The sequence below is a fragment of the Onychomys torridus genome, chromosome 2, assembly GCF_903995425.1.
Source record: "Onychomys torridus chromosome 2, mOncTor1.1, whole genome shotgun sequence".
NCBI classification, from domain to species: Eukaryota; Metazoa; Chordata; class Mammalia; order Rodentia; family Cricetidae; genus Onychomys; species Onychomys torridus.
The window spans coordinates 83,946,685-83,961,681 of record NC_050444.1 but is presented as its reverse complement, the minus strand read 5'-3'; the positions used below and the strand labels follow the sequence as shown (position 1 = coordinate 83,961,681).

General features: G+C 38.4%; 1 protein-coding gene across 1 annotated transcript in view; it reads left to right on the top strand.

Moving 5' to 3' along the window:
- Positions 1-14,997, top strand: part of Astn2 (astrotactin 2) — a 935,232-nt gene that overhangs the window by 738,841 nt on the left and 181,394 nt on the right. The gene's annotated exons all lie outside the window — the stretch shown is intronic.

The following is a 14,997-nucleotide window of genomic DNA, read 5'->3' as shown; positions in this document are numbered from 1 at the left end:
AAAAGCAAGGGAAAGAGCATGCCATTTGAGTTCAGCCATCATGGAGGTCATCCACATGATGGCAGCTATATATGGTAGGGAGGAGAGATTTAGAGAAAGCAAATCCCAAAGCATTAAGGAAATCTTGCTTAGGGGGAAAAAGAGAAGTAGCTAAGGAGAAGACTTGCTTTTCTGAATAATTCAGAAAAACAGGCAGAATTACAAAGCTTGAGTGGCCATGGCTCTGGAAGCTGCAGTGTTAGAGGAGGGAATTTGAGGAAATGAAAGTACATCATCTCAGTAAAGGGAATCTTATTCTCTTTACTAGTAGTATAAGATAAACCTGTCTTCCTAGAGAAAGTCTTACCTTTCCGAGGGGTGGTCCCCTGGCCACATGATTGGCTAGACTATCTGGAATGTTAGTTCATGAATTGAACAGGTTTTAAACACAGCATTTCAGCAACCACAGTCCCATAAGTCAGGAATAGTGACAGTATTATACTTCAATGAGAAAGATGAAAGTAGATAAAGCATATGCCAGTTAATCCCCATTCTTCTCTCTATGGTGACTCCTAGGCCACTGAAGAAGTCAATTCTTAGACCAAAAGAACTCCATGGTGTATGTGCATCTTCCATAGCACAGTACCAGGCTAATAGGTAGACGGTGGTATAGAATCATAGAGGGCTTTTTAGATAGCAGAAAAGGGATGCAAGCAAGAATGTGAATAGAATATCAGGTCAATGACCTAAAAAAAAGCCTGAGCTCTACATAGATTTAGAAAGCATTTGCCATGGTTAAGGCCAAGTGACAGAGGGAGATCCAGGTGGGTCCAAAGGGGCTGAAAGGGATGTGATTATTTGGGATGATGCAAGGTTGGAATTCATGGAATAATTTTAGAGCAATGAGGTATTAGAAATGTATGATTAGCAGGAAGTTGGTAGGATTAGATTTATGTCACAGATTGATCCCTGTGTAAACAGCCCATATTACCACCAATGGTAGAGCTGTCATGTAATGTAATGAAGCAGACACTTAAAAAGCTCCAAATTAATCAACTAAAGTGATGTTTCTCAATGTGATATGGATGAACATTGCATGAAGTAAGGAAAATATATTCCAAAGATAGATTTCTATATAGCACATACCCTTTATCCTTTTGTAAGTTAAAGCAAACACACACCTCATCAATTCATAATGTACTTCCACTTATGATTAAATATAGCATGGCATGACTGTATTCAAAAGCAAACAAACAAAGAAATAGCAAATATAAGCATGATGATAATCTTGGGTTGGCAAAGTTATGAAATGGTATGAAGAAACAAATGTATGTTCTTTGTCAAGTTTGTAACTTGCATTTTTGTTGGTAGACTTATTGGAGTTTGTGGTGACATTAAAACTGACTTGTCTTAAATAACTGAATAAGTAAATACATCCTTACATGACATTGTAATGATCTTGAGTTTATAACCAAGCATCATATACCATGTGTACTCTAATTCTATAAGTGCACTGAAGCCCATCAAACTAACTGTGGTTGTGTGAATGAGTAGTCCCCCACAAGTTTTAGGCATTTGAGTGCTTGGTTCGCAGTTAATGGCTGTCTGGGAAAGATTAGTATTGGTGGCCTTGCTGGAGGAAGTACATCAGGGGACTCTGAAGTGTCAAATGACTTGTGGCATTTCCTGAATGCTCTTTTCCTTCCACTCTTAGTTCTGGCTGCTGCCATGCCTTTGGTATGATAGCATGGACTCTAACCCTCTGACACCATAGGTCCAATGAAATATTTTCTTTAAGTTGCCTTGGCCATGTGTTTTATTACAGCAATAGAAAAGTAACTAATACACTACCAAACACCAGCAATCAAACAACACAGAAGTTTTTGTACACCTCTGTCTATAGACAACCTATAGTAATCTGGTTTCAGATCAAGGGACTATAAAACTGGAAAAAGGGATGCCTGTGAAGAAGCTCTTGCAGTTTCTGATGAGCAACACTGGTGGTCTAATGGGTGTTGTGTCAGCATACTGGTACCTATGTAGGATTGTCTCTCTGGGACTTCATGAGTGAGGCTGTGAATATCTCATTTATTGCTCTGTGAATATCCCCCAGTGGATGCCTCTGTAAGTCAAACTTTCTTTGTCTGCATTGTGGTACAGTACAAGCTAAGCTGTGTAGCCTTTACAGCATGTTCTTAATGTATGCAGTTGGGATGTTTGGGGTTTCTTTTTTTGGCTCAAGATCAAGAATCCCGTGTCTGGATTTTATGCTGACTCTGCTTAGTGTTCTTGAAATGCTCAATGTTTTGTATTTCTAAATTTCTAATGTAAAGTATTACTGAAATCAATTCATGGTACACCAGAGAATCTCAAGTTTGGGAAAGTGGTCACTAGATGTCACTGTGCTCCTTGTAAGAGACCTGATAAGCTGCAAGGACTAGTTATTCATTTATTAGTTCAGTTAATACTTTTTAGTACACTCTTTATTTCTAGTAGCATGAGAAATGACAAGTAGGAGAAGTAGATGTGGTCTCCACATGCCCCAATTCTGGGATTCTAATCCAATTCCTTATGTATAATCTCTAAGATCTGTAACACTGAACAACACCCGTTTTTGCTATATGGTCTTTAAGTTCATGGAGTCCACAGACTTGTGGAGAAGACAGATATTCATGAAGCAGTCACATATAGTGAAGCCAGACTGTACAAAGTACCAGAGGCAAGTCTCAGCTGGTGGGTTGAAAGTGCATGCCAAGGAACTTTGTGGGATATGAGAAGGCTTCTCTGAGGAAATGACATTTAAACCAAGTCCTTGTCATTAGCTACATAAACTGACTATGGAGAACTGGGCATGTTGGAGGAGACAGAGCACAAGGACATTCCAGATTGGAGATCCAGGTCTATGGAAGAATTGATGGCAAACACATTTTATTTTAGGAACTGAATGAGAACCAGTGTGGCTGGTGTCAAAACTGAAAGGTTTCTGTGTCAGTGTTGTGAAGAGGTCAGGCAGAGTTGTGACAACTATGGAGAGGAAGAATTTGCTTCCAAAGTAGCAATGAACCTTAGAGAGTTGAGGCTAGAGAGGCAGGCATGGCTGTTGTTTCCTCTTAGAGATTTCTACAGGAAAAGTTACTACACCTAAGTTCCTCTAAGCCTCCAGTTCTTCCTGCCTCTCCCTGAATGAAATGACAGGCTTTTCTTAAGTGTCATGGCAGCCCAAGGACTGAGGTGCATCATATATTTTCAAGAGATGCAGTCTGTAGTCAGAATATGTGGAAGAACCCCACTGCCTCTCCTCAAATGATCCTGACCAAGGGAAACATGGCCATCCAAGAAGGCTGTTGTGGTGATAGTATTCACTTGGTATTTTGTCCATTTGCTGTTCCATTTCTGACTTAATCCTCTATCACCCCTTCTTCTATGGCTTCTCCCTCTCTTTACCATTTCTGATGTTAAAGAGGGACTGTGTAGATAAGATGCTAAAAGGCCTAAGTTGAATGTTGGGTGTCATGACTGCACCACCTCATCTGATTCCCTCAGAAGTAGGTATTATAAGATCACATCTCACAGATGCATAAACTGAAGTTTGTAAATATCACTGAGAATTACACAGTAAATTGGGGGTAGAGGCAAGATTCCAAGTCAAACAAGAATAGGACAGAGCCTACACTATCTGTTTCTATGAAGACAAAGTTTATTGTGGATAATGCAGGACAACATTATTTTTATCTCATTCAATCTGTCTTCTTTTTCTGGTAGGAAAAATAAATCCCTACAGATAAAGGACTTGTCAGGGCCTTGCTGTGATTCAGAACCCAAGTCCCCTGCTCTAGTCTTGGCCTTCTAGTATTTTTATCTAGGAGTTTCAGAACAGTGTGACCATTTCCTGTGCTTGCTTTGAAACCTCCTCTTCTAGCTAATGACTGATGATTTTGTTGATGCCTAAACTGAATATTGTGTTCAAGTCAGAGTCACAATTTGTATGGGACATCTCATTGGTTGACTGAACTATCGGTGGAGTGTGACTTATCTGATTTTTTGTGAGAGTGGCCTGACAGCCATAATAAGATCTGGATGTTAAGATCTGGATGTTTTGGGGGGGGGTCTGTTGGATACTACCTCTTCTGGTGACTGGGGATCTCTTAGGATCAATTATAGTGAGCATGTTAGAAAAGATGATACTGAGAAGCAAATCTTTTTTTCCCCTTTTCCTTTTTTTTTGGGGGGGGGGGTGAGGCAGGATTTCTCTTTGTAGCCTTGGCTGTCCTGGAAATAGCTCTGTAGACCAGGCAGGCCTCAATCTAAGAGATCTTCCTGTCTTTGTCTCCAGAGTGCTGTGAGTAAAGGTCTGTGCTGCCACTGCCTGGGGAAAAAAAAAAGTAATATTTATATTTTGTGCTGTGATTTTTGAACAAGTAAAATGTGTTTTTTTTTTTTAAAAAGGTCTTTGCGATGGAGAATTTGATTAATGTATAATTCTCCTCCCTCCACTTGTCAAATGGCCCATACAAAGTCCAAAGTCATGGATCTTGGCTCTGAACAACTGCTACTTAAGTGTACTAGACTTTGTGTGGTTGCTAATTTAGCCTTTGGGTGAAGTAGAGTCTCCAAGTGGGGAAGACAGGAGTGTCACAGTGAAAACCCAGACAGCTGGATCTGAATCCCACATCTAGCATTTCCTGTCTATGTGACCTTTCTTTCCCTCATTTGTTACAATTATAATAGCCATTTCAGGGCTGGATGTTTTCTTTGGGTAAAGTAGACAGTTGAAACACTAGGGCTCTAAATTAAGCATTCTCCTTCATTGTTATATGCCATCACATGGCCACTTCCATTGTCTAGTTCTGGTCTGTTTATATGAATGAGAAGAAATACAGGCTAACTTTATCCAAAGTCCCCTTTTGGATTATGATAAAGTCAGGCCTTTTTCCTCCTCCTCCATCTCCTCCTCCTCTTCATTTTTTTTTTTTTTTAATTTTCACGGCAAGATTTCTCTGTGTAGCCCTAGCTGTCCTGTAGACCAGGCTGGCCTTGAATACACAGATCTGCCTGTGTATCCTGTGCCTCTACTCCCAAGTGCTTGGATTAAAGGCATGCGCCACCACTGCCTGGCTTAATTTCTTCTTTTTTAAAACTTGTTTATTCAGTGTTGTTTGATTATGTTTGTTTTATGTACTTTAAATGTGTGTGTTTGTATACATGTAATCCTCATTCAGCACACCTCTCCTTATATATCATCAATCTCAATAGTGAAAATACCATGTTTTGTTTTTTTTTTCTCTAAGGAAATAGTGTTTTTGTTTTTTTGTTTTCCCTCATAATCAATTAGAGAATATCAAGTTCATGGTCTCCTCTAAGAAGTTATAGGAGAGTAGCTTGTGTTATCTATTGCTATGTACCCAAAATTGTGAATAATTTTATAGTTCAAAATGACAAGCAAAGATATAAGATTTTGAATAATCAAAAGTTTTAAAAAGCAAAAATATTTCAATATACAACTATCCCATGAAGACTGATGAGTAATAACAGAAAGTGAACACCATAAATCATTAGGGAAATGAAAATAAGAACCAAAGTGCAATGCTCCCTTACCCTTAGAATGACAAATGACAGACAGACATTTTGAAGCAACAGAGAAATTTGGAGGCAACACACACTAATTATGAAACGAAATATAAAGGAAATCTTTTGAGGTCAAAAGAAAAATCTAATCACCTACAACTTACTTCCCACACAGAGGCAGTGCCAATTTTACTTCTCAAATTTAGTAATGAGAAGAAAAAGATGTGATTATCTCATACCGAATCCCAATGGAAACCCATTTACTTGCTGAGATGTATTAAAATCTTACTCTGTGCGTCTTACAGGCTAACCTCTTCATTTTAAAACTAGTAAAACCAAGGCCTAGACATAAAGAGAAACCTTACTCAGGTTATATAGCCACGTCTGACTTCAAAGTGGACAAGACATCTGATCTCAAAGATATCTTTATTTCTCTGAAACTCAGTTTCCTCATCTGCAAAGTGGGTACGGATAACTTTACCCTCAGATATCTCATGTAGAATAATTAAGAGACCACATGATAGGATTTTGAAGGCTGTAAAATACTTAAGATCTGATGATTCACTTCCAGTCCTATGAGCATTTTTGTTTTTGTCTTGCCATAGGAAAAAAAAATCACATGTAATTTTGGTCTTGTGGTTGTTTGACCTTCCTGCAGAACTTTATTTTCTTTATTTGAGCCAAGAACACTTATTTGCTTCATTCCATTTCTTGGCTCAAACTGAGAAGAAAGCTATTGTTAGTTTTTAAAAAGAAATTAATGAAGTCTCTTCTACATGAGCTATTACCACCACATGGATGATGTACCACAACTACCACCATCACTACACAAATGACAGCTGCTGTTATCACCACCAACACTTTACCACCACCACCAAAGATATCACAGCCACCATCACCATAAGAGTGACCACAAATGTTACATCACTCACCAGCAGTATTACCATCATCATCGCAAAGCAATCATTACTATTATTACCACCACCATTACCATCCCCACAACAATGATCACATGTAACTTCACTACCACTATCACCACAACAATGATTACAACAGTAACTTAACCACAATTACCACCATAACAATTACCACCAACCATCGATATTGTCGTCACCATCAATATCACTACCACAACCATCTAATGACTGCCACCACTCAGGGTATCACTAGCATCAGTGTGCCATCAGCACCACTATAACTACTTCTACCACCATCCCTATCATCACTGCCCTTAGCACAGGTACCACCACCACCATCACTGTACAACTACCACCATCACTATTATTATCGATGTCCATTGCCATCACCCCACCACAGTCACTGTGCTGTCACCACTACAGCCTTGTCACTATTGTGTTCTTGTGTAACGTACTTATTACATACCAGATACTGTGCTAGGAAATGTGACACCAAAAGCATTAGGATGGACACTGTGACTTCAAGGATCTCACAGTCTAGTGGATAAAGCAGCTATAATTACTTGCATATGCTATATTAATGCATGACTTATTTTTAAATAATGAAATAAGCATTCCAAATGCATTAGAAGACAGTGAGATGCTTTGACTGGGTGGATCAGGAAAATATTCCAGGAAACTGAAGGTACATAGAGGCAAGTAGTACATATATCAAATAGCTTGAGGTAGGTCTATTGATGATGAAGTTAATAATGTCATATATATATATATATATATATATATATATATACATATATAATGTTATACATACATAGACACACATGTATATATACTCACACATATATAAATATAGTGTCACACCTTTACATTGATCCAGTATCTTAAATGACTCCAGTATCTTACACAGACCCTACATTACTCAATGTAACACTCCAAGTTACCCTCAACTCAGTACCTCACATCTAGGTACTGGGCTTCAACTTATCAGGGAAATTACTATTATTACTCTGATTTAACAGATAAGAATATTGAAGTCCAGAGAAATGTACACTAACATGTGTATTTTGCCAAACCTAGAGGCAGTGGAAGATGATGTCCCTGCCAAGTGTCAATCCAGCCTGTTTTCTATTTTTGCAAACAATCTTTTTATTAATATACTCATATCTGTTGCTGATTTCCTGCTAAAGTGGCAGGGTTAAGTCATAACCACAGAAAACACTATGGTTTTTTGATAATTCCCAAACACCCCCAATAAGACTTAACATAAAATATTTATAAAACCATTTTTTATACTAAAAAAGATACTAGAAGGAAGGTGAGAGGAAGATATCAATGAATCAGCGAGTAGAGGCACTTGTCATTAAGGCTGATGACCCAAGTTTAATGCCTGGGACCCACATGATGGAAGGATAGAGCTGACTCTGGCCAGTTGTCCTCTGACCTCCATACATGTGCTATTGTGAATGTGTGCCCAGCCACACACACACAAACAAATGTAATAAAATAGTATGTAACAAACAGAGAGAGTAGAAAAGAAAAAAATATTGATAATAATTAACACCAAATGTGTGTCTAATACTTTAAAATTATGTTATGTGTATTAACATTCTTCCTTAATCTTTTCCCCCACAGCACATTTAAAGAATGCACTATTATGCTAATTTCAAAAATGGAAAATTTAAAAACCCTGAGGTTTACAGCTAAATGAATTCTCTGTGATCGTACAGCTATGGAATTGAAGAGTGAGAATTGAAACCCAAGATGGCTAATTGAAAGTTAAGGATTTGGGTTGGATAGATAGCTCAACAGTTTGTGTATACTGCTCTTACAGGGGGCCTGAGTTTGGTCCCTAGCATCTGCATTGAGAGCTTTACAACTGCCTATAATTCCAGATCCACAGTATCTGAACCCTTCATAAAGATTCTGCAGGAACCAGAAACCCCATGCACATACCCACACAAAGGCACACACAACTACCCAAAATTTAATAAAATAATAAAAATTAAAAAGGAACTTCAGAATTTAAACGCAAGATTCTTGAGTCTAAAATTTACATATTTAATAAGTTACTCTTTGAATGGTTGTAAAAGACTCAGGATAGAGTAAGGGTACTTGTTGATAAGAAGGGTTCCAGTGGCAGAGGAAATGGAGGTGAATATGACTAAACTTTACTATATAAATGTGGAAAGCTGTCCATTGAAAATGGGAAGACAGTAAAAGGATTATGTAGAAGGCTGAGTTGTGGGTAAATTTTAATGCTGTGTTAAGGAATCCAGGAATCTGAAAGCTGTATGGAGTACTTTAAGATCTGGGTCAATTGAAAGGTGTGACTAGTGTGGTGATACTTTGTGATGAAATGTGATATTTTATTTGTATGTTAATAAACAAAGTTGCCTGGAGATCAGAGGTCATCGAGTCATAAATAGAAGTCAGGTGGTGGTAGCCCACACCTGATCTGATCACATGGCAGGCAGAGTCTCTGTGTGGTCAAGGACACAGCCAAGTGTGGTGATGCAAGCCTTTAATCCCAGTACCAACCATAGAGACCTGGAGGTCTGTATAGACAGGCAGTGATAAAGAAGTCATGTGGCTGGGCTTAGAACCAATGAGAAGGCAGAATAGGAAGGCAATAAAAACACAGGTTACACAGGAAGAAGCTCACTGTGGAAGCTACTGCTGGTGGTAACCTAAGGCTAGTCGTGGCTATTGCTCTGAATCTCTGACTGAACCTCTGGCTTTGTGTTTCTTATTTAATAAGACTGTTTAGAAATTCGTCTACAGACTAGATGTGAAAGTTAGGCTAAACACTACAGCAATACCGGACATGAATTTCAAGGCCAGACCTACTTTTAGAGCAGTGCTATTAATTTGATATTTCTATATCTTTGACTGTAAAAGGATTTGGATCAACAACCTCAAAAAGTTCATTCCAAAGTGTGTGTGTGTGTGTGTGTGTGTGTGTGTGTGTGTGTGTGTGGCTTTAAGTATCGATGGAAGTATGTGTGCATGAAAGTGGGTATGTCCTTATTGAGGTCAGAAAATAACCTTGAGTGTCACTACTCAACACTGCCTACCTTCTTGCTTTTGACATAGGGTCTCTTACTAGTCTAGAACTTTACAAGTAGACTAGGCTGTTTCTGCCTTCTGAGATCTGGAATTACAAACACATTATCATGCCTGGATTTTGTTTTAAACATGGATTCTAGGGATCAAATTCATGTCTTCCTGCTTGCAAGGCAAGCACTTTACCAGCTGAGCTATCTCCCTAGCCCAGAATTATGCATTTTTATTATTGTTTTTCCTAGGGAAAAGATCTATGGCATCAGCAACTTCCCTGACTGTTCTTCTCACAAAAGTTAGAACATTCAAATAAGTAGATCAATTAGTTGGGAGGACCATAGCAGATGTCTACTTTTGTGATGTTTGGGGAGAATGGAAATCCAGTTCAATTCATTTTAGTAAATATTGACCAAGGATCTCTTAGGTGTCAGGTACTGTTCCAAGCACCACTTGAGATATATCAGAGAGCAAAGTGGATATATATATTATGTATGTATGTATCCATCCATCATCTGGAAGCTTTATTTCTACTAGAATATATCCAGGGAAGAGGAAATAAGCAATTTAATAAATAATATGAAAAGGTAGTTAAAAAGAACATGAACAAGAGAGATGTATATGTGTAGTCGAGGACAGAGCTCTGGATCTTGGGTATCTCAAAGAGGATCACAATCACTGGAATGATACGGAATAAAAAATGCAGATTCATGTCCTCTTTAATCAATTATGTTTCTCTAAGAGCTGAGAACCTACCTTTCTCTGAGTTTCTCAGGTTCCTTCTAACACTATACTTGATATTCTTGGATCAAAATTTTGCTTTATATATCATTGCCATTTTGAAACTCAAACAAAGAATTCTTCGCTTTACAGATTAAGAAAGTCAAATGCTTCTTACAATCTAGCTTAAATCTTCCCTGCTATTATGGGCCACTTCTTCTCCATCTCAGATTCTGAGAAGGAGGTGAGTTGGCTAAGAGTCAGCCTGTCAGGCAATCCTTGGCAGCAAGAAAGATCAAAGAAAGGGAGGGGAGTAATCACGTATTACTCAACACACACGGTCAATTACAAAAGAGGAACTTAATGCTTGGCTTGCCTACTTACAAGACTGGAAAAGGAAGCTCTTTCATGGTGCTAGAAGACTACCAAGTTAAAGAAACAAAAAACAAAATACATGCGGACACAAAGTACTAGCAAATGCAAATAGTTCTGTTCTACAGAACAGCTTGACGGGGCATTGGATTTCATTATTAGAAGTCCTAAGTAGAACAACGAGCTGAGCTATCTCGTCTCTATACTTTAACAATGACAGGTATTTACTAGCACTGCTGCGGTGCCAGGAGCCTAGCTTAAACACTGGATGCACTTAGCTCATTGAACCCTCCCATCAACTTCACATTCACATGTCATCATTATCTTTCTTTTCCCAATGTGAAAACAGAAGCAGTGAGAAGTTTAGTCACTCGATCCTAGCTGGGAGCGTTTGTCCTCAGCACCTGGTTGCTTCTTATTTTGCCCGATTTTTCCTTCCAGATTTTACAATAAAGTGTAATAAGTGGTCGCCTAACATGTACTAAAAACATTATCACTTCATTTTGTTTACCATTTTCAGCTACCATCTCTTCTTTACTTATTGGCTAGATACTGGAAAAGTGAACCACATCCATCTACGTTGATTCATCTTCACTCACTCCGGCTCATTGCAGTTACTCAGCTTCTCCCATTTGTATCCCTGGCAGACTTCTGTGCTTCATCTGCCATGAGAGGCCTCATCTATCTTCTCATGGTGCTTTCCATCTCAGTTTTCATTATCCTGAAGCCAAGGGAACAGCCACCATTCACGTTGTTCCTTTCTAGCTTTTGTATCCCTCCCTACCCACAACCCTTTAACAGATTCTATAGATTTGCCTTCTTCTTAAGGACTTCCCAAATATGTTCATTTTATCCAACCTGAACCAAGTCTTTCCTGTACTACTGCCTCCTAATAATTAGCTACAATTCTGTCCCTTCAAATACACCCCTTAGCATGTAGTCAAATTGACATTTTCAAACTAGGACTCTCACAGTTTTCCTGATTAGATTCCTTACTGATTTCCAGTTGCTTTTAGGATCCAGACCAAAGTCATCATCATGAGCCATGAGGGGCTATGGAGCTGGACATTCCTACACTTACCCCTTCCTTGTCGCCTCGTACTATCCTCCAGTTAAAGTGATCTTTCATGTCATGAAAACATTCTGATTGATTCATATAAAGAGATTCTACATGTGCTGTTCCTTTGAAGATATGTATGCCTGTCCTCAAAACTCATACTCTTCTTAGTTTTGCTCACTCATCAGTTGACCAAAACTTTATATTTGCTGAATCCAACCACTTGCTTGTTCAGTTATTTTCTTGTCTCTGTCTTGTTCTTCTATAGCAGTTATCACTTTATTTATTTGTTTATACTTGTTTCACTGCTATCTGTGTTTTTTCCTCTACATTGTATTATTTATAATTATGACAATGCTTGTGGAAAAGAAAGAAAGGAAGGAAGACAAGAAAGAAAGAAGGAAGGAAGGAAGGAGAGAAAGAGCAGGTGACTTCAGGAACAGAAAGGATTATATAGGCATTTAGTTCTCTTTCTCCGCCTCAAGAGGGAGTATGTGCAACTGTATACATACATACATACATACATACATACATACATACATACATACATACATACATACAGGTGCACACACTCATGTGAATGACATGAGCAGAGGAGGATGTTCAGGTGTCCAGTGATTTCCTCTATCATTTTCCTTTTTTGAGACAAATTATCCATGTGACCTGAAGCCTACCATTTTCATTAGGTTGGCTGGCCAGCAACTTCTGGGATTTGCTTCTCTCCGTTCTGCCATGCTGAGGTTATTGCCATGAACAAAAAATGCCTGGCCCTTCCCTGGGTCCTGGAGATTTTAACTCAGGTCTTTGCTTTCCCAGAAAGCATTGTTATTCACTTAGACATCTCCCTATCCCTAAGTGTGTTTGTGTCTGTTAATGTTGTTGTTGTTTGATACAATTTAATAGGGTGATCCCAGCTGGCTGTAACTTCCTGTGTAGACCAGGTTGATTTAGAACTCATAGAGATTCATCTGCTTCTGACTCCCAGGTGCTGGGATTAAAGGCAAGTGCCACCACATCTAGCAGCTCTATATTTTTTCATACTTTTCTACCACATACTATTAAAGGCATGGAGCTTATGATTGACCATTCTCAGTTTTTAAATGTTTTTTTTTCATTGCTCTCTGAGAATTCTCTTTCTAGCCATGAAAGAACACTGTTCCTGACATTTAGTTAAAATATTTTCCTATACATTCAGGAGATGATTTCATGAGGTCAGAGAGTGGACCAAATATATTGTACCAGTGGCTTATAAACAATGTAGTATATAGTACATAATAGAAACAACAAATATGTTTAAAGGAGAACAAATGAAAGAAAATTAATAAAGGTCACGAATTTGCAGTGGTATATTTACAGGTACTTTCACTACATAAACTACACCAATTATCTCAATAGTGTTATACATTTATCTCCATTTTATAGAAAAAGATAATTAGGCTAAAAGCATGCAGACAACCATTCCTTGAGGTTCACCAAATGCCTGAGCCACAATAAGAATCCCCTTTCCAGCTATTCTACTGGAACACGTCATCACAGCACCATCATTTTTCTGAGGGTGTCATGCAAAGGCTGCCCCAGCCAGAGAAGTGGGAACTTCCAGAAATAGAGCAAACTGCAGGTCCCATTCCTGCTGAAGTTTATTCCTCTTCATCAGGGGGCTTGGTTGGGTCATTAGACAACTTGAGTCAGTGGTGATGCCCAGGACCCAAAGAGAATTAAAAGAAGAACAAACCAACACTCTCTTTGGGTTTATCTCTAATCTAAGAGGAAGAAGAAAAAAAAGTCCATCCAGATGAGCCTCACAATTTGTCAGGCATGTGTACTTGAAGGCATCAGTTATACAAATGGCCATTTTATAGACGGTCTTCTGATCAACAATCATGGACTCCATGACATCTCTGAGCAAAAGGGTTTTAGGGTGTAAAATTATACCCTGAGCTGAGGGAAAAGGACCTGAGGAACATAGATAGCTTCTCCTTGTACCGTGAGGTGTTGTTCTTGTTCAGTTTTGTCTATACATTATACCACTTTTGGGGAACACTGTCAAATTCCAGAATCTTCTGTCACCTTAAAGTTAATTTTGTTTAGAAAATCATAATGGATATAAACACAATATCACAGTGGGTTTCCATGTACCTGTCACTGAATTTCATCAATGAACAGCTCATCCCAAGCTTTTCTCTCCAGGACTTTCACCTGTTTTGGGAAAAAACAAAAAAACAAACCCTCAACATTATGTAATGTTTTGTACAAATGTTAAAGTCCATGTCTCTAAGTGATAAACATAAAACCAACTCAACATCACTATGAAACTTTCCCAATTAATAGTAATTCCTTCATATCACTGGATTCAGGTGTTGTCCAGGGTTAACAGATGGTCTTATGTTTTTGTTTCCAAATTAAATGTTCTTGTTGGCTTTTATGAAGGCTTCTTCTAATATCTGTCTGTCTGTCTGTCTCTCTGTCTCTGTCTCTGTCTCTCTCTCTCTCAGTGTTCTATGATAAAACTCAATTATTTGTCCTTTAGACATCTCCATAGCCTGGATTAGTTAGATTTCCATCCTATTGTGCTATTTAACATGTTCTCCTGACCTTGTGTATCTAATAATTCTTTTGTAGGTCTAGAGAGTTGACCACACTTGTATGTGTTTTGACTTTTACTATTCATTTGTTTTCGGTAGTCCAGCAAAACCAGTATTAGTCTAGATCTATTGACCTAACAGAAGAACTTGAGCTTTGTGTGTATTTAAGGGTCTGTCTTTGACCAGAATGAATATATCCTCAAGCTGTGTTGTTCTCCCTCTCCTATGTGACTTTTGGAAAGGCACTCTGAGTTCTGCTTCTCTCAGATATGACGTGAGCTTCATACTGATTGCCAATTTATTGCATTAAGTGAGTTGAATAATAACATGTTGGGCCTTGTGTATCACATGTAATAAATGCTAAGTAAGAACAAGCTATTACTTGTCTTGCACTTTATCCTTTCTTTTCTCCCTTTTGGTCCTTTCCATCTCTGAATTTCATTTTTCATATATTTTTATGACCACAAAAGTGTCCATGATTAAAAAAAATAGTTACCCAGGCATCCAGGCCAATCTATCTCTATTGCTTATTCTTTATTGGCCTACCTTGCAGGAAGTTATGACCGAATATCACCAGTAATGGCTTGTTCAGTGATGACAAAGTAGCCTTTCCCTTACTTACTACCAAAGTCACCACCTTTATGTTGATTAAAAAAATCATTCATATACATTTACTGTCCTTAGCAGGGCATAGTATACACGCCTTTAATCTTAGCTCTTGGGAGGCAGAGGCAGGTGGATCTCTGTG